Here is a 21,208-nt window from a genome sequence, read left to right as displayed (position 1 = left end):
TTTGTAGAATCTTTACGCAGAAATATACAACAAACTTGATTTCGTATTTATATAAAACTATCCTTTCTGAAGTTGGAAAACATCAAAACTTATTCCAATAGTTATGTATTCCTAACAGAACGTTTCTTGTGACAGATATTTCCCTATCATTCTTGTCCTGAAAAGAAGCGCGAGAGGCAGATTGTTGAAGTGTTATAATTGAAATGTTTTGATTGAGTTTATTTGATTGATCCTGCTAAGTACAACTTCCTGATGTTAGCAATATCACAAGATAGACCAATACCTGCATGATATTTCTGTTGAGAAAATCAGATCAGCACCAGAATAAATGTATCTGAATAGACAAATCAATTTAGATATTTATTTTGGTAAACAACATGAAGGGAATTTCTCTTTGAGTAGTAAACTTGAATGTTATCAATCCAAACATTGCGTAATACTGGCCATAATAATAATAATACTGTGGAATTTATTTAGGACCTCATAGATAAAACAATAAAATAGAATATAATACATCTATACCAATGTGAAAAAATATAAACTAAATTTAAACTAGGTTCTAAAGTGGCTATCGACTGAGATCTTTCAGCCTAAGTAAATAATGGACAATTTGGCTATTTCTTATTCAGTATTTTTCATTCTTGAAATATTGTGAAAAAGTGTGGGAAATATTGGAACGTTAACTGTACTCGTCCTCAGCAATCTTTCAAGCACCAACTCTGGAAATTTCTTGGTAATCTTCTCTGCTAGTCGCAATCCTCGTTTCTGAATTGGTGTGATTCCAGTCGTTTCATACAAAACTTGGTTGGAAGGGTTATGCAAGGGGTTGTTTGGATGTCTAATTCTAGTAATCTTTCTTAGCGCAGTACGTTCTGCTACTTCTTACTACTTGTCCTTAGAGTAGAAAATCGTGTAAATATTATTCCGTATTCGATCAAGGGCCTTGCAGATGGATTTGTAAATTTTGGTTGCTACTTTGAGTGAAATGCCTTTGTTCCTATAGACTAATCACTTAAAGTGCGCCGCTATCACTCTGCATTTTATCTTTGTTCATGGACATTAAATTTAAATTTACCATCCAACAGTATACCCAGATACTTGGCAGTAGGTGATGGAGAAACGTTGATGCCCAAAACATTTATTGTTGGAGATCTTTCGTTGATTCGGTGAAAAGGTGGCCATAATATTATTGCTAACAACCTATTCAGCAATGCATCTTTCCTGAAGTCATTTGCCCATTACATTGTTTTTTGTAGAATCTTTACGCAGAAATATACAACAAACCTAATTTCGTATTTATATAAAACAAAGCTTTCTGGAATTGGAAAGTATCAAAACTTACTCCAGTATTTGTGTATTCCTAACAGAACTTTTTTTATGACAGATATTTCCATACTGTTCTTTTCCTGAAAGGAAGCGCGTGTGGCAGATTGTTGAAATGTTATGATTGAAATGTTTTGAGTGAATTAGGATGGGTTTGGTTGTGTGATCCTGCTAAGTACAACTTCCTGATTTTAGCAATATCACAAGTTAGAGCAGAACCATCATGATATTATTTCTGTTGAGAAAATCAGATCAGCACCAAAATAAATGTATCTGAAAATACAAATCAATGCCAGTTTTAGGACACAGACAGAACACATACGGAAGAATTAGGAACTAAGAAACTGGGGTAAGAGATTATGATAAGAGTCTTATATTATTTTAGCATAAACTTTTTCTAGTAATAATAAGAATAAATTGAGTTATGGTTTTGTGTGACCTGATTCTGTCACGAGCTCTATCCGGATATTCTCTCAAAAAGTTTTTCTGTGAAGTAGTGGTTATTTCCATTTGAATGTGGTCTTAATTGTTATATAGGTTTTTTGAAACCTTGAGTGCCCTCCCGCTGAGTTCGAGTGGTGTTCCATCATGGTAAGAAATTTCTCTTGATTTCTTCTTAGGATGCAATATATCATGATTACAGCTAATAATGGGAAACGAGGTTATTAGAAGTACTCTCACGCAGAAAACGCTTCATTAAAAAAATACAAATGATGATAACGAGGATAAAACAAAAATCAATAATTATCCTCCTTGTATATTTAATATACAATTACACCTATACAAGTGCATCGAGGATTTGTTAAAAATCTTCTCCTATTTTATATGCCTATATAAAATATTACATTTTACAACCTATATTAAAGTTTCCTATTTCCTATATTTACTCTTTCGCATGTATGAAGTGACCGGGGTGTCAAACACGCCTACGCGGAACCAAAGATAGAGCATATTACCGAAACCACACATCAATGAAAGTAAGGATTGATATCGAAAGAAAAAATAAAATTGACAATCACCTAGTGAAAAAATCAAAAATGTGCAGGGCTTGATGAGATATCAAATGAGATGATAAAATACGATGGGGACGAATTACTTAAGAAGATGGAGGAGTTGTTCAACAAAATAATACAGACAAAAAGTATCCCAAGCAAATGGAAAAAAAGCATAACAATACTAGTATTCCAAAAGGGATGCAAGAAAAATCTTGATTTGCTAGAAAGATTTTGGAAGAAAAAATGGAAAGATTTTCCGATGTTGTGAAACTCTTGGAAAAAAGAATAGTGCACTCCGTTATAGTAAATATTGTTGTGGAGCTGAATCCCAATAACTGGACAAGAATAAGAACAGAGATAGGAGTGGCACAATCTTCAAATTGGTCAAGGACGAAATAATAACTTACATGGAAAGGGTTCGAAACACTTCTGACAATCAGTTGGGAAACAAAGAACTGAAAAGGGTTTGCTATGCGATCGATGGTATCCTGTTGTCGGAAGATGGGAAGCAGTAGAGGATGCTGTTTCCACCACCATACGGAGTACTCGTTTGGCAACTCAAACCCAACCTGAAGACATGGGGCAGAATTCAGCTATTATGGCACCTTGTAAGAAACATCTGAAACCTGAGAAAAGAACAAATAGTGAGGATAAATAAAGACAGGCAGAAGTATAAAGAAGTACAGAAGGACGTCAAAAATAAATGCTGCCAAGCAAAAGAAATATGGATAAAGGAGAAATTTACAGAGATAGAAAATTTACAGAAATTACATGACTCTGACAGTGTGCATAAAAAGATAAAAACCTTATAAATGAAATCTGTTCTAACGAGGTCCGATATATCGAGGTTTTAGTGTATTCATATTTGAAGCGGATGACATTAAGATTTAGTCAAAACAAAGATTTTTTGATTATTATTTTCGGGGGATATTAAAGGAGAGATGAGGGGCTTTTGTGACCCATGACAAGGGAATACCTAAGACCTCGCCTGAAACCAAATCCGCTCCCGGTGTTACCCGTACAAACTGGTAGCAACGAAGAGAGAATCGGCTACCAGTCGTGAACCACTCCTCTTGTTTCACCTTATCTTCAATCAGCCCCCGGTGCTGGTTCTCCACGTCCAAATGTATCCCAACCGATATTAAATAAAAAAACTTGTACGAAGACGAACGCGTTATATTAATTGCGGACATACTTTCAAGTGTTATCTTGATGTCTTGTATACGATACGTATATAAATTTTTTTTTTTCGAAGCGGTAGGCCAGAAGAAGATTGATATTAAAATAAAATTACCGAGAACACACACGTTGAAAAAAGAAATACAGTTATTTTTTAATTGCGTACACAAAGTAATTCAAATGTTGCATTTAAATAAGATCATAAATAGATGATTTTAAAAGGTCAATTGATTTATTTACATATTCATCGTTCTCAAATGAAACAATAATGTTAAGAAAACATTTTCTTTAGTGTTACATCCAAAAATTCCCCCGAATAAAAAACATTTACATAAATTATTAAATAATTGTTAATAAATTATAACGTTACAAATAATACCTTCTTGGTTATTGTTTGTTTAAGGTGGCTTAAAGGCTTTAATTTTTATGTTTTCATGCTGTTATTTATTCCGTGGCATGTTTATAATGCACGGAAACAATTTATTATTCGCAGAAAACCAAAGTGTTGTAATGTGATTTTCTTGGAATGGAACGAGTTGTGTTAACTCAAGCTTTTAAAAGCTTTGAATAGTAAATAAAAAAACTTTAAAATAATTAATATTTTAAATTATATAAACAATCAACAAAAAAAATGGCATAAGTCTTGATTAACTTTAAAAATTGTTATGTGAGTAATTAATTGATTTGGTGCATTCAAAATTGCAATTTGCGCCCTCTATAACCTTCTTACTTTAAGACATCTGTCTTATTTTCTTAATTATTCATAGTTTATGCTAAAAAGTTGAGCTGCCTCAATAGCAGGAGGTCTTCCACTGTATCTGGTTCCTCTTGGGGATCCGTTTTTGACTATCCTTGGTAGTCTTGAGGGTTCAACTTTGCTTTCTAGGGATATATTTTCGTTTTGCCATATTATGTCCCTCAAGTAATTTAATATCAAAGCTCCTTTGTTGTTGTTAGACATTTCGTTCTTGACACCGAGACGTTCATGCCAGTCCGTAGCTCCCAATCCATCTGTCACATGAACCTCGTCCAATCTTTGCGTTAATTAGTTTTATGACGACATCAATGTTGTTGCAAAAAGCTCTCACTTCTTCGTCGTTATTTGCTGTTGAAGCATACACTTGACTCTATGAAGCGAGCTTCACTGATTCCCGTTATTCTGATGTTCAGTCTATTCATTTCTAGGATTACGTTGCGAGCTTTTTCTGGGTTTGTACATACTTTGAACATTCTATGTTCCAACTCTTATTGATTTCTGTAACAAGAAGGAAACATTTCTTTTGTTAACGTTGCAATATATTTTATTGTTACGTTATCAGGAAACGGGCAGAAATTAAATACAGTTACCAAATCTGCTTGTTAATTTCAGTACCCAGTGGATAATTCCAGTATGTAGTGGTTGATTCCAGTATCTAGTGGATCATTCTAATATCAAGTGAAAGATTCCAGTTTCTGGCTTTTTACATGTAGCAAATGTAATATTAGTTTTAGTATGCAAATGCTATAACTTTTGGGTTGCGATCATTTTGGGTTGGGTTGATTGTGGCTTAGGTTGCAAATGCAGTTTACATAATGGTTACAACTACATCTAGTTGTTGATTCCAGTATCTAATTGATGATTTCAGTATCCTACTGGTAGATACAAAATTCATGGTGTTTCGTTTCAGTACCTAGAAGTTAAATACAGTTTCCATAGTGATTAGAACCAAATCTACTTGTTAATTCCAGTATCCGGCGGATGATTCTAGTATATAGTGGTTGATTCTTTGAAAATTTTTTACTTCATAAATTTACTCATATTCAGAATTTATTATCTCAAGAAAGAATTGAGATATTCAAGTGCGGTTTTGTTCACGAAAAAGTACGTACTTTCCTCTATAAGATCAGAATGTTTCATGTAAATACCTTAAGAATTCGATTTTTTTAAATAATGTGAAAATTTTTTTTACTACATAATTGAGGTTGAGTTCAAAAACTATTATCTCAAGATCGAGTTGAGATATTCAACTGCGGTTTTGATCGTGAAAAAGTACGTAATTTCTTCTATATAGTGAGAATGTTTCATGAAGATATCTTAAGAATCCGATTTTTTGTGATTTTTTAAAGACGATTGTAAAAATTTTTTACTTCATAAATTTACTCATATTCTGAATTTATTATCTCAAGAAAGAATTGAGATATTCAAGTGCGGTTTTGTTCACGAAAAAGTACGTACTTTCCTCTATAAGATCAGAATCTTTCATGTAAATATCTTAAGAATTTGATTTTTTACGATTTTTTTAAATAATGTGAAAATTTTTTTACTACATAATTGAGGTTGAGTTCAAAAACTATTATCTCAAGATCGAGTTGAGATATTCAACTGCGGTTTTGATCGTGAGAAAGTACGTAATTTCTTCTATATAGTGAGAATGTTTCATGAAGATATCTTAAGAATCCGATTTTTTGCGATTTCTTAAAGACGATTGTAAAAAATGTGTAACTTCATAAAGATACTCATATTCAGAATTTATTATCTCAAGAACGAATTGAGATATTCAAGTGCGGTTTTGTTCACGAAAATGTACGTACTTTCCTCTATAAGATGGGAATGTTTCATATAGATATCTTAAGAATTCGATTTTTTACGATTTTTTTTTAAATAATGTGAAAATGTCTTTTACTACATAATTGAGGTTGAGTTCAAAAACTATTATCTCAAGATCGAGTTGAGATATTCAACTGCGGTTTTGATCGTGAAAAAGTACGTAATTTCTTCTATATAGTGAGAATGTTTCATGAAGATATCTTAAGAATCCGATTTTTTGCAATTTTTTAAAGACGATTGTAAAAATTTTTTACTTCATAAATTTACTCATATTCTGAATTTATTATCTCAAGAAAGAATTGAGATATTCAAGTGCGGTTTTGTTCACGAAAAAGTACGTACTTTCCTCTATAAGATCAGAATCTTTCATGTAAATATCTTAAGAATTTGATTTTTTACGATTTTTTTAAATAATGTGAAAATTTTTTTACTACATAATTGAGGTTGAGTTCAAAAACTATTATCTCAAGATCGAGTTGAGATATTCAACTGCGGTTTTGATCGTGAGAAAGTACGTAATTTCTTCTATATAGTGAGAATGTTTCATGAAGATATCTTAAGAATCCGATTTTTTGCGATTTCTTAAAGACGATTGTAAAAAATGTGTAACTTCATAAAGATACTCATATTCAGAATTTATTATCTCAAGAACGAATTGAGATATTCAAGTGCGGTTTTGTTCACGAAAATGTACGTACTTTCCTCTATAAGATGGGAATGTTTCATATAGATATCTTAAGAATTCGATTTTTTACGATTTTTTTTTAAATAATGTGAAAATGTCTTTTACTACATAATTGAGGTTGAGTTCAAAAACTATTATCTCAAGATCGAGTTGAGATATTCAACTGCGGTTTTGATCGTGAAAAAGGACGTACTTTCTTCTATATAGTGAAAATGTTTCATGAAGATATCTTAAGAATCCGATTTTTTGCAATTTTTTAAAGACGATTGTAAAAAATTTTTGTTTCGTAAAGATACTCAAGTTCAGAATTTGTTATCTCAAGAACGAATTGAGATATTCAAGTTCGGTTTCGTTCACGAAAATGTATGTACTGTCCTCTATAATATGGGAATGTTTCATATAGATATCTTAAGAATTCGATTTTTTACATTCGGGTTTAGCCGTCTTTGGAAACGTGCGGATAAACCCAAATGATTCTAGTTCTAGTTATAGTGTTAGTTCTACATAGTAACAGTGCTAGTGTAAAACTAGATATAAAGTATAGAACGCAACAATGTGAATAGCCGAATTTGTGTTAATTTGTGACTTTTGGCTATAACAGAGACTCCCTTCCCCGGATTAGTCCATTATATCGAGGTTTTGCTGTATTAAAACCTATTTTTTTTATTTTAATGTATAAAAAAGTGAAACATGGTGACGGTGCGAATATTACGATTCAACAATGAGCGATTGAACAAAATCTGATAAAAATCACGGCTGGTGTGGAGTGTCAAAGTCCCACAGGTTCCGGAACACGCAAACTCCGATCAGATTATGTAATTACGGTGCACCTATTAATCCACGACCGTGGTGTACGTTGTTGGGTACCTTTTGTAGTATAGCACCTTATCGCAAAATCCGACAAAATCGAGAATCAAGAAATATGACTTGTGAAAAATGAAAAATGAGTTTCACAATCTAACCCGTTTTGTGCGTTCCAACGTGTTGATAGGTGATAAATTAAGAAATCTTTTTATCATAATTAGGTCAAAGAATTAAAAAAGAAATAATTAAATATTTCGGATTAGTAAGATTAGTTTAAAATTCCTCACGATTTCATAATGCTTCGGCATTTATCTTGTATTAACCTATCGTTTTACGATCGGTTAACTACCAGGATTATTCCCAAGTTTATAGCGCAATTAAGTATTAGTAGTTTCCTTTTTACGTAAGAAAGGCAGCATTTCTGCACCTAATCCAATACCAATGTTAATTTGTTTTTAATCCTCTATTTATTTATATTTTTCATTAAAATTTTCCATTAAGTAAATAATTAATAACACACAACTGGGTCTACTAACACTAAATTAACTTCTGATTGGCGTTGCAACAGTGCGAATATATCTGGACAGTAAATAACCGCTTAACGTCCGAGGATGTCTGCCATATGTTTGTTCGCACGGCACGAAAGAGAGATAGAAAAGAATGGAAAAAGTGCACAACGCTAATTATTGTGCCGTGAGGTCCGTTAGCTCGATTAAAATCTGAACCTGAAAAAAATCCTGTGATAGAAAGAACCGATATGGTGTAAATACATTATTGTGTGTACACGATATCTATCGTATTTATCAAAACATATTTGTTACCACGTTGAATATTAAGAAATTAAGATAATAAAAAAAATTTTATTACATATCTCGTTTTAATCTAAACCTATATAACATAAAAATTGGTTCACAAATTTGCCAAATTACCTTTTCGTTGATATTATTATTTAGGCATTTCCTGTTGGGGGCACTGAGCGAAACGGCCGCACAGACCGATAATTTTATAAATTTCACATCCTCTTTATGTGACATTTGTCACAGTACACGTCTCTTAAAATTATTGTTATTACCGAACCTGATAATGCCGAGCTGCGGGGTTCGCAAATTAACTTTTTCAAGGATTTCTTCATCGGGGTGACATCTGTCTCTTAAGACCTAAAGCTAAAATTCATTTTTCTCTTTGTTACAGATAAAAACGTAAAAACCGAGATCTTGGAGCGAAAAAGAAATTTATAGTAAGTATATTGACGAATTATTTTCATTAATCTCTCTTTGCCGGTCACAAAGGGGTTGTAAATTTCAAACAAAACAAGTCAAATCACATTGTTTAGAAATGACGAACCGCAGGAGGTCCTCGTATATTACGATCATGACTAAAACGTCCAAAATAAACGCGTTCGTGTTTCGTCTGTGATGGTATCGAATACTAAACTGACTGATTGTAACACCTCTTCATTTATCTAAATCCGCACAGCAATTGCTCTCACTCACCCCCTTAGTAATCGCGACTACGGCTCCGACTCCACCATATGGCATCATTTTTAAATATACTAAGCACTACCCTCAATTCTTGCACCTGGGCTTTATAACCCCACATAAAAATGGGGAAGTAATACGATAACGATTGATCTCTAATTGGGCAGTTATACTAAAGTCCATATTACGTAATTGACGTAATTGTGTGGTTATAATAGGCTAATAGGGAAATTGATGATAACAACGAGAAAACTCCTTCTCGGAAAACTTTAGAAATTTAATATTAATGGGTACAATGTTGTAATCTAACGATCCTCCATAAATTAAGCTAGTAACATTGGGTGTTATCGGGAAAGGAAGGAGGAACGCTTAATAAATCCATGTTGGATGGCCATTGTCGGGATTCGGGTTGGAGACGATGGCCAGCGCGGTTACGTGAGGACACCTAATTGACAAGCGTCATTTCCGGGTGGAAGTAGCTACGCGCTGGTCCTCAATTTCCGGCCGGCCCTTCCCCAATTATGACGACCGTAATCGCAGGAAATTATCAAATGTGCACACCACCAGAACGCGCATCCTCCTTATCTCAATGTCCTAATTCATGGCTCCATACTATCTCTTATCTATATGATTTGATTCCGATATTAAATTTATGTTTGAAGATTCAGTTTAATTAATTTTTAAAAAATTAAATAATCATAATGGTGGAGGAGCCGGGGAAATAAAATTTATTTATAAAATTATTGCAACCATCATAATCAATAATATTTGTAATATAATACTTGCTTGAAAGATAATACATTTTGCAAATGATTGGAAATAAAAAAACTCATACTTATCTACAAGAAAAAAGATTACCTTTAAATGCTTCTATACAGGGTGATTCTCAACCTAATACAGGGAAGTTATGGATATGGCTGGTGTAGCAAAAATCTGTTCTTGCAGCTCGTCTCTATGCAGAAAAGTTTTAAAATAAATATCATCCAGCACATGAATCCTTTTTACGTGTGGTGCAACGTGGTAAGCAAAATGGCAATATTTGACTGAGGCTTGGGCAACATGAAGCAGCAGTTAGACCTGTACATATAATCAATTTTAAGAAAGTTTTAAATCTTGTCGAAGAACAGCTTGGCATAAACACTAGGATACTTGCAGAGCAGATCCACAATTTGGCTTATATTGATTCACAACCAACTCCATCCATATCACGTACAACGTGTACAATCCCAACTACCAGTGAATCATCTCCCTCGAGTAAAATTTTGCGAGTGATTCCTACATCACCATCAATTGAACCCAAACAATACCAATAATGTTCTCCAAGACATCTCGATAATGTATTAGGCCAAGGTGGCCCAATGATCTGCCCAGCTCGATCGCTTAAGTGACTTTGGGGTCACTTAAAAAACATAGTGTAAGCCACCGAAGGTAATACTGAAAATTGCGAAATCGGATATATCCTGCAATTGTGTGCAGAAAATATGAGAAATAACTTGCTGTGATGTTATTTTAAAATGGTCTATGTATTCTTGATTTGAAAGTAAATTTCATGGATATGTAGAAAACTAAAAACTTTTATTACAATTTTTTTCACCTAATAGTCATTATTGTAGTTATCGTGTCGGTTAAGAATCACCCTGTATATAAAGCGTATAGATTTTCTGAAATGGTTTACAGATTTTGATCACTTTTGAATTCGCGTTGTTAAAATAAGCAGAGTTTATAATTATCTATGAGTACGCTGTTGGCGAAAAGGTGTCTAAATCATATTGTCTCAGACTTCAACTCTGAGTTGTTACCTCTATGTGTAGCTACTATAAAATAATGAAACACAATCACTGTCATTCAAATAATTACTTGAATAACGACGTGTATACACAATGACAACGCACTTCTATTGACAATATTCTTATTTCTAGTATTTGTATTACGCAAATCTTTTTGAACTGGACTTTTGCTTTAAATAATAAGGCAACCTAATCGTGATAATTCCGAACCTTGTAAGTTATAATGATTGTGCATATTTAAATAATTTCTAGATTACATGGTGATAACCTTAAATTTACTTAGGACAGAAAGTATAGATATAGGTGACAACCTTTTGAAATAAATATAGATTTTTGATAACAGCATGACTACAGCGTAGGAAAAAGATTTATGTGATGTGTGATATTTATTTACATAAATATATTCACTGCTGTAATCCATTTCTGATGAGGTTAGTCTTTTTTGGGTTTATAAAACAATATCCTTGTGGCTAATGTGTTTCTGATTACGTATGTTAGATGCAGGAAAAAGGAAATCAACAATACAGAAGGAATATAGGGACAGGCAAAGGTATACAAATAGCATACGAAGTATGAAAGCACATAGTAATGAATGTGCAATGATTAAGATGACTGCATATGAATGGCAAAATTGAATGTATCACTGCAAGTAGTATTTCTGTTGATATTTGGATGGTCGGAAAGTTAAACAATCATTTGTGTCAATATGCGGATTTCCTTTAGATTACCCTGAACATCTTCAAATATCAAAAATGGAAATCTGCAACGGATGAGCTAGTTGCAAAGGTTTTCTTGATAAAGTTATCTTAATTTAAACTTAGTTTGTTTAAAAAGTATAATCTTAGACCACCAGTATGGCTTCAAAGAACCCCTCTCCACTATTGATCAGATTGGCAGAATTAGATACAATCGAAAAATCGCTGGAAGATGTAGCTGAGGCTTTTGATAGAGTGTGATATGAAAAATTTCGCAACAAATTAAACAAACTCTTACGTAACTAGTTTTCACAATTGGTGAAGTATCAGATCAAGTTTCAGAGTTAAGCAGGACATCGGTTACTGTGAACTTAAAGCAATTAACACAGTAATACCAGAAGACAGTGTACCAGGGCAGTCCCTTACCTACTATATACCAGTGATATTCCTGAATTAGATCATGATAGCCACCTATAATATATGAATATTGAGGTTGCCACATAAAATTCCCCCGCTAACATAGAATTACAATGTAATTAACATATGATTAATATGCAAATAAGTGCATTAAGTGATATCTCTTTTGATATAATAGATAATAAAATTAAACCAAAATACAAAAAAGCTGGAACTAGAAACATTCCAGTATAACAGTGTGTCTCTTAAGACGTCTAAACCTGAATCTTTCTAGTTCTAGATCTAGTGTCAGTTTTAGTTTTAGTTCAATCAAAAATATACAAAAATCTAAACCTGAATAGCAACTTAAACAAGAACAAAAACTAGCATTGGAACGAACATTACACCTAGAACTAGAAACATTCGGGTTTAGCCGTGCGTCTCTTAAGACGGCTAAACCCGAATGTTTCTAGTTCTAGCTTTAGTGTTAGTTCTAGTAACGGTGTTAGTGTTAAACTAGCCCTAACACTACCTAGAACTAGAAACATTCGGGAATTTCGAAAATTCAATTTTCTCATTTTGGGAATTTATGCTATATCACTAGAAACTGGTAACAGATAAATATGAAATAATTCTGGATAATGATTTCTTGACGCATTAGGAATATTTTTTATGCATAACATCTTTCTGCATCAGTTTTAGTACTTACGTTATAGTTACATAATTTTATGTAAAAAAATTGTCCAATTTTGACATTTGCAAGTTATGCTATATCACTAGAAACTGCTGATAGATAAATATGAAATAAGTATGAATTATAATTTCTAGATGCATTAGGAATATTTTTTATTTATAACATCTTTCTCCATCAGTTTTAGTACTTCCGTTATAATTAATTTTATTAAGAAAAATCGTCCAATTTAGACATTTTGTGGTTTATGTTATATCACTACAAAATGGTGATAGATAAATATGAAATACGTATGGATTACGATTTCCTGCTGCATTAGGAATATTTTTTGTTCATAACCCTTTTCTCCATAAGTTTTAGTAATTACAATTTACTTTATTAAGAAAAATCGTCCAATTTAGACATTTTGTGGTTTATGTTATATCACTAGAAAATGGTGATAGATAAATATGAAAAAAGTATGGATTACGATTTCCTGTTGCATTAGGAATATTTTTTGTTCATAACCCTTTTCTCCATCAGTTTTAGTAATTACGCTACACTTTACTTTATTAAGAAAAATCGTCCAATTTAGACATTTTGTGGTTTATGTTATATCACTAGAAAATGGTGATAGATAAATATGAAAAAAGTATGGATTACGATTTCCTGTTGCATTAGGAATATTTTTTGTTCATAACACCTTTCTCCATTTGTTGTGGTACTTTCGTTATAGTTGATTTTATTAAGAAAAATCGTCCAATTTTGTCATTTTGGAGATTTATGCTATATCATTAAAAACTGGTAATAGATAAATATGAAATACGTATGGATTACGATTGCCTGTTGCATTAGGAATATTTTTTGTTCATAACTCTTTTCTCCATCAGTTTTAGTAATTACGTTACACTTGACTTTATTAAGCAAAATCGTCCAATTTTGACATTTGCAATTTATGCTATGTATATCACTGATAGATAAATATGAAATAAGTATGGATTACGATTCCTTAATGCATTAGGAATATTTTCTATTCATAACGTTTTTCTCCAACAGTGTTAGTACTTACGTTATAGTTACATAATTTTATTTAAAAAAATCGTTATGCTATATCACTAGAAACTGGTGATAGATAAATATGAAATATGTATGAATTATGATTTCTAGATGCATTAGGAATATTTTTTATTTATAACATCTTTCTCCATCAGTTTTAGTACTTCCGTTATAGTTAATTTTATTAAGAAAAATCGTCCAATTTTGTCATTTTGGAAATTTATGCTATATCATTAGAAACTGGTAATAGATAAAGATGAAATAATTCCCGATTATGATTTCTTGATGTATTGGGAATATTTTCGATTCATAATGTTTGTCTTCATCAGCTTTAGCTCAATGAAAAATATACAGCAATCTAACACTGAATAGCGACTAAAACAAGAACTAACACTTGCATTAGAATTAACACTAGACCTGGAACTAGAAGCATTCGGATTTAGCCGTCTTAAAGGATGTACGGCTAAACCCGATTATTTCTAGTTCTAGATCTAGTATTAGTTCCACTTTTAGTTCAATGAAAGCGCTGAATAACAATTAAAACTAGTGAGGTCTTTTGTATCGAGGTATTACTATTATAATTACAAAGAATTAAATTTTATTGGAGCTTTTTAATAATTTAAAAATGTGTATAATTTTGCGTCGTGTTTATGAAAGATCTTTCATACATGAAAAATATCTGAAAAATACTTGAGATTCCACACCGTAGGAAATGCGGAATAATAAGAAACGGGGGTTGTCGTCGTCCGATTATTATCATGAAATATATTCCAAGAGAAGGAGATGATCGCGCACCCGGGCGAAACGTAATTAGTCCTTCGCGCGAAGGAAGGATATTTCCAGGACTGCAATTTGCCTCGTCTCCCTACAATAGGTCCGGTTGGGACTCGTTCCTGCATCTCCACGTCGCTTAATTAAAGAAATAATTAATTGTCGAAAATTTGCGCACAACGTTTCCGTCGAAACTAATTAGGTGTTGGGGGATGAGGTTGGGTAACCGGGTAGGAGGATCGGGCGACATCAAAAGGTCCCTAGGACCGGACCCCGAATCTCATTAGCGCACGCAGGTTTGATATGACTAATGAAAACGGAGTTCCACAAAGCACACGCATTTGGCCGTTTACGCCAGGTAAGCGCACTGATTGCTGATCGCATTATGCCGCCCGCAATTCCGCAATGTGATAATGGCCAGAACGTGCATGTTTGGTCTGGTCTGATGGACACGCGCCGTACACCCCCAGAGGCAATGCTAACCGATTCTACAGTCAAATTCTACATCCGTACGTTACAACCAGAGATAGGAGAGAAGGTACGCGTGCGCCTAACACGTCCAAACGCGTATACACGTGTGCTCGTAACCAACACAAATGACGTACGCCCAGTTGTCAGCGCTAATTTGCAATTGGATACCAAACGAGCGGCCGCAACAACCAAATAAGAGGGATTAAGTATTTAAATTGAAACGTTCATGGAATACAATACCGAAAACGACGTGTATCAAATTAACCACATGTCATGTAAAATCAGCTAAAAAAATTAAAAAATATCCAGTGAAATTCGATCACTTCAAATCAGACCTTTTGACACCGATACCTTTTAAAGAACACCAATCGATTACAAGATAATAATAAAACGGTTCGTTGTATTACACAATCGGTCTAGTCATAGTATCCTGGAGGAGAGAAGAGACGAAAGGTCCTTTCGTGGTGGTCTCTCTCGTCGAGAACCACGGTCCACGTTAGAAAGACACCAAGGGAAGGAAGAGATAGAGGTGGTGACCGCGAAGACGTGAAACTGATTCGTGTCGGAACGATCGACAACAATAGACATCAACTTTAATGATATCTCTATCTGATGGCAGGTGGCAGTGGTGGTCAAAGGTCGCACCTTGTGATCGGACGCCGCAAGTATCGTTCAATGGTGCCATATCGTCCTCTAGCAATCATCTCTTATGATATAAAAAAATTAAAGCCACGTAATACTTAAAATATTCAAGAATTAATTGTGAGGAAAAAAAAATATTCTTGGGCGTATTATGCGGCGAGAAAAGGTCAATTACGCACAAACAAGATTTTTCGGTGTTGTCTATGTCAAAATTCGTTCCAAGTCCTATCGGGTCGATACGGGTCTTTGACAAATTGACAAAACCGTCGTAAATCAAAATGGGACCGGTACTGGTCACGCTGTCACCGATTTCGCATTTTCGCAAACGGGGCGTACCGACAACGGAGGAGGTACAGCGCCGTTGGTGGCGAAGGCCCCCCGAATCGATATTTATTACCCAGCGATTGGTACAGGCACCACCACCGGCAGCAGCTGTTTTACGAAACAAATAATCTATGATTTTACTACAAAATTTTAACAAAAAAGATACAGAAACCTATTAATCAGACTAATCAGAATGTTATTTACGTAGAAATTAATTTTAAAACGGAACGTAATTTCAATCTTGAAAAGTAGAATAAGCTCAAATAAGAAATTTATGTAGTTATTAATGAAAATTTTTTTGGAAGAGTGTTAGTTGTATACAATGTGTCCCCGGATTGTGTCCCCGTAAGGTATAATTGACGATAAATTTTTGAAATCAAATTCCATCTTTTGCAATTAAAGTCTGGTTGTCATAAAACGAAATATAACCAACTTTTATGTCAAATGTCCTCAAAGTACCAAAGTTAACGCAAGAAGTTTGTTAACCGTTGCAGGTAAAGTGGTCTTTCTGAGCAATGTACAACAAAAGTTGATTAAGATAAAATGTTTGTTATGTTAAATTATAGCAATATGCCGAATTTTATTAATTTAGCATATAAAAGAAAAAATGAGCTTTATCTTGAAAACTTTTTTCTAATATTCCGTTTTACAATAAAAACAAATGATCTGAGTTTTATCACAACATAAAATATTTATAGTGCAGTGCTATGGATTGGGGAACATTAGTTACAATGCAGTCTTAAGGCAATTTGAGGAAAAATTTAGATTTTTAGTAGATAAAAAAACAATTAAGAGAGTTGTTAAAAAATTTGCGGAAACGGGTTATGTGGAAAATAAAAGGAAGGAAAAAAGCTTTTAGATGAACATGATGCGGGGTCGATTGTTGCAGTAACGAACGCAATGGATTACGGTGAGGTGTCGTTAAGAAAAAGGGCAGTTCAACACTATCAACCCACTATCGAATTAGGTGATGAAGCAAAACAAAAGTAGATTATTGTTTGTGGCTTGGGTACAAAATTTTGAAAGGCAGAACTTTTTTAAAAAACATAATATTTTCTGACGAAGCATGGTTCACCACTAATGGAGTGGTTAGTCAAAGACTAATCCACATTATCGCATAGCTTGTAAACGCCAGTAAATACTAGAAAATTGTTTATTTAATTATCTTCACGGCGTGGATTTAGAAAAACGCAATAAATTATATTTTCAACAAGGTTGCGGCCCACATTCGACCATTTTAATTAGAAAGTTGTTAAATACGTTATTTGAAAAAAAATGGATATGGTAGATATGGCCCGTAACCATGGCCGCCAAGAAGTCCGGATTTATCTATTATGGATTATTATTTTTGGGGTTATGTAAAACCAAAAATGTAAACTGAAAATTTTAATAACAGTTTAGACCGTTTAAAACAAAAAATTGAAACTTATTAGAGAAATTCCGTTGGATCATATTAGAAAAAGTTATAAACAATGCCGGAAAAGGGCTGAATTATGTGCTAGTGTTGGTGTATCATCAGTTTAGTATCATTGAATAAGCTTTTATGTTAATTTAGTTTAGATCGAAAATATTTTGTTAATCTTATGATTTAAAAATCTGCAGTTTGCTTTTATATCCTAAATTAATAAAATTCGGTATATCGCTATAATTTAACATAACAAACATTTTATCTTAATCAACTTTTGTTGTACATTGCTCAGAAAGACCACTTTACCTGCAACGGTTAACAAACTTCTTGCGTTAACTTTGGTACTTTGAGGATATTTGACGTAAAACTATATATTTCGTTTTATGACATCCAGACTTTAATTGCTAAAGATGGAATTTGAATTCAAAAATTTATCGTCAATTATACTTTACGGGGACACAATCCGGGGACACACTGTATAGGGGCGAGTTATTTGTATCCCGGAGGACGATAGTTGCTAAACCGTTTGAAAAAGAAAAAAATGTTTTATAGACAAATTTTTTGACTCACCACTTTTTATTACGTAAAATTATTTTCACTTATACAGGTGTTCGTTCAACCCTATACATTTTATCATATTATGAATAGTATTAAATTTGTTTATATAACCGTATATGTTACTAACTCATAACGTTCATAGCTCCTGAGATATTCCATTGTTTTTCCAAAATGTGTCCATCACAGGATCTTTTTAAAAACGATGTAAAAACGACATTTTTTCCGATTTTCCCTTGAAGCTGCGTCAATAGTCAAAGCCAGTAGGTAGATGATAGCATTCAAAGATATTAGATAGACAATATATAGGATGTTGGAACTAGAGCTGGAACTAGAAACATTCGGGTTTAGCGCACGTCTCTCTAGACGGCTAAACCCGAATGATTCTAGTTCTAGGTATAGTGTTAGTTCTAGTTTTAGTTCAATGAAAACTATACAACTATCTAACCTTCTATAACAACTGAATCTAGAATTAACAGTTTTGCAGAAAATTCATTCTTTCTGCCCATCGAATAATACAGGGTACAACAATCTAACGCTTAATGTCCATTAAAACTACAACTAACACTAGACCTATAACTAGAAGTAACACAAAACAATGTGGGTTTGCGTTATTATACACCACGTAAGTCAATAAAAGTGATATCAACCTTACTATATAAACACAAAAAGCAAAGTTTACATTGAAATATCCAAATAATTTTTATTGATTATACAGGGTGTCACACAAAAAACGCCCCAAGCTGTAACTCTGTCATTTATATTCCGATTTTCATGACCGAGGCATCAAATGAAATGGTTTGATGAATACTATGGTTCATGCTACAAATAAATTTTTTTCAAGGCCATCTTCAATTTTAAGCGATTATTAACTATTGTTTTTCAAATTGCTCCATATATTTTTCGTCATTAGATAGAGATTGTTTTTCTGAACCCACTGATGTGCAATACATCCACTTTGAATGTAATTTTAGCAGAAAAAATACACCTGTATATACAGGTTGTCGCACAAGAACGTCGTAAGCTGTAACTCTGTCATTTAACTTCCGATTTTTATGAACGCGGTATCAAATGAAATGGTTTGATGAATGCTATGATTCATGCTACAAATAAACTTTTTCCAACGCCATCTTCGATTTCAAGCGATTATCAACTTTTGATTTTCAAATTGCTCGGTATGTTTTTCTTCACGTTATGGGATAGAGATTTTTTTCTGAGCCCATCGATCTACTACATTAACATTAATTGTAATTTTAGCAGAGAAAAACAATTAAAACATTTTCCGAACATTGTCTTAGTCACTTCTGTAATACTGCAGTGTGCCATGGAAAAAAATAACATGCAAAACTGATAACAGTCATTAAATGCTATGTCAATGCCCGAAACAGTTGTAAATGATACTTATAAGTTGTTTTTTTATTTATCCCATGGCACACTACAGTATAATACAAGTGACTTTAAGAGAATGTTCAGAAACTATTTTAATGTTTTTCTATGCTACAATTACAATTAATGTTGATGTATTGTACATTAATGGATTCAGAAAAAAAAACTCTCATGAAAATCGGAATGTAAATGACAGAGTTACAGCTTGGGGCGTTTTTTGTGTGACACCCTGTATAATCAATAAAAACTATTTGGATATTTCAATGTAAACTTTGCTTTTTGTGTTTATATAGTAAGGTTGATATCACTTTTATTGACTTACGTGGTGTATAATAACGCAAACCCACATTGTTTTGTGTTACTTCTAGTTATAGGTCTAGTGTTAGTTGTAGTTTTAATGGTCATTAAGCGTTAGATTGTTGTATATTTTTATTGAACTAAAAGTGGAACTAATACTAGACCTAGAACTAGAAACATTTGGGTTTAGCTGTCTTAGGAGACATATTGCTAAAGTCTGAAGACGCACGGCTAAACCCGAAACTTTCCAGTTATTGAACTAAAAGTGAAACTAATACTACACTGAGGGAAATTATACTTGACTTTCAAAAAAAATTTATTCTTGAATGTATTTCTTAGAAACAAGTATAATATACTCTTAAAACAAAAATTTTTTTTCTTTTAAGAATAGAAATATTATCGAATGAAGTATATCATATTATTAGCATCAAAGAATATCAATTTTTTGTATCAAAAATTTCATTCTTGCGTTAATAATTTATGATACTCAAATGAAGAATTATACAAGATTGTTGTTACACGAATAAGTTTTTCTAAAAAGAAAGTTACGTTATTCTTGATTTAAGAAATCTATTCTCGATACGAAAATGGAATTGTTGACGCAACTCTAAGATACTCTTCTTCAAGATTATTGATTTACTTTCACTAAGAATTCGTTTTTTTGAGAATCAAGAATATTTGTATACTTGCTTTGCGAATATGTTGTTTTCCTTCACTCAACAAAATGATCTTCTTGTGGATATATAAGAATATGATAAGCTTGAGCCAAGAGTAATAATCTTTGTTCAAGAATATATTTAGGCCTAGAACTAGAAACATTTGGGTTTAGCGGTCTTAAGAGACATACTGCTTACAGATGGGTTAACTCGAGTTGAGGTTATTTCAAGTTAATTCGAGTTAGACTGTTACTAACTCAAGTTACATCGTCCTTAAATCAAACTGAAAAGAACATTTTAATCGAACTGCCTTTGTCGCTACCACCGGCTTCTTCTTCATCTCTTGATGTTGAACCTGCAATAAAACGATTCAAACAAACTCGCTTAACCGTACCATTTTCTGCAAAAAAATTGCAGAAATCAAGAGACGATGCGTTGATTCAAATGATAGTTCAGGATTGTCGAAAATAAAGGTTTGCGCAAATACACCAAAATATTAAATACTGATTATGAACTGCCTTCGAGGAAAAAATTGACTTAGATGTTGGAAGAAAAGTATAACATTGAGTTTAGGACTCATAAGGAAAAATTGCAGAACGTTGAACATATTGCTTTGATATCAGATATTTGGACGTCAGACAGTAATGGAAATTTCATTGGTGTGAACAACAAAATTGCAATCAATAGCTATTTCTAATGTTATTCAACAAATATTGGACAAGTGGCAGATAACTTCTAAAATAGTGACTATAGTTACAGACAATGCAGCTTCAATGAAAAAAGTAGTTAGCGAAATTTTAAATAAGCAAAACCATTTCTGTGTAGTCTACATTCTTAATCTTGCTGTGAACGACGGTATAGAAAAAGATGGAATTGATTTAGTTATTGCGAGTTTCACATTTTAAACACAGCACAAAATCTTCATATGGTTTGGTTCATGCAGAAGCAAATGAATTTGGATGTAATCAAATTAAAGCAAGATGTTCGCACTCGCTGGAACAGTACCTACTTCTCATATGCTCGAACACCTATTAAAGCTCAAG

The 21,208-nt window shown here is 33.0% G+C and overlaps 1 long non-coding RNA gene across 1 annotated transcript in view; it reads left to right on the top strand.

Moving 5' to 3' along the window:
* LOC111417541 (uncharacterized) overlaps positions 1-21,208 on the top strand; it is a 333,066-nt gene that overhangs the window by 267,845 nt on the left and 44,013 nt on the right. Inside the window, exon 3 of the long non-coding RNA XR_011640631.1 lies at positions 8,765-8,810. This is a non-coding gene — a long non-coding RNA (uncharacterized lncRNA). The remainder of the gene's footprint in view (positions 1-8,764; positions 8,811-21,208) is intronic.

Source organism: Onthophagus taurus, chromosome 6 (assembly GCF_036711975.1).
Source record: "Onthophagus taurus isolate NC chromosome 6, IU_Otau_3.0, whole genome shotgun sequence".
NCBI classification, from domain to species: Eukaryota; Metazoa; Arthropoda; class Insecta; order Coleoptera; family Scarabaeidae; genus Onthophagus; species Onthophagus taurus.
This window is presented reverse-complemented; position numbering and strand designations above follow the sequence as displayed.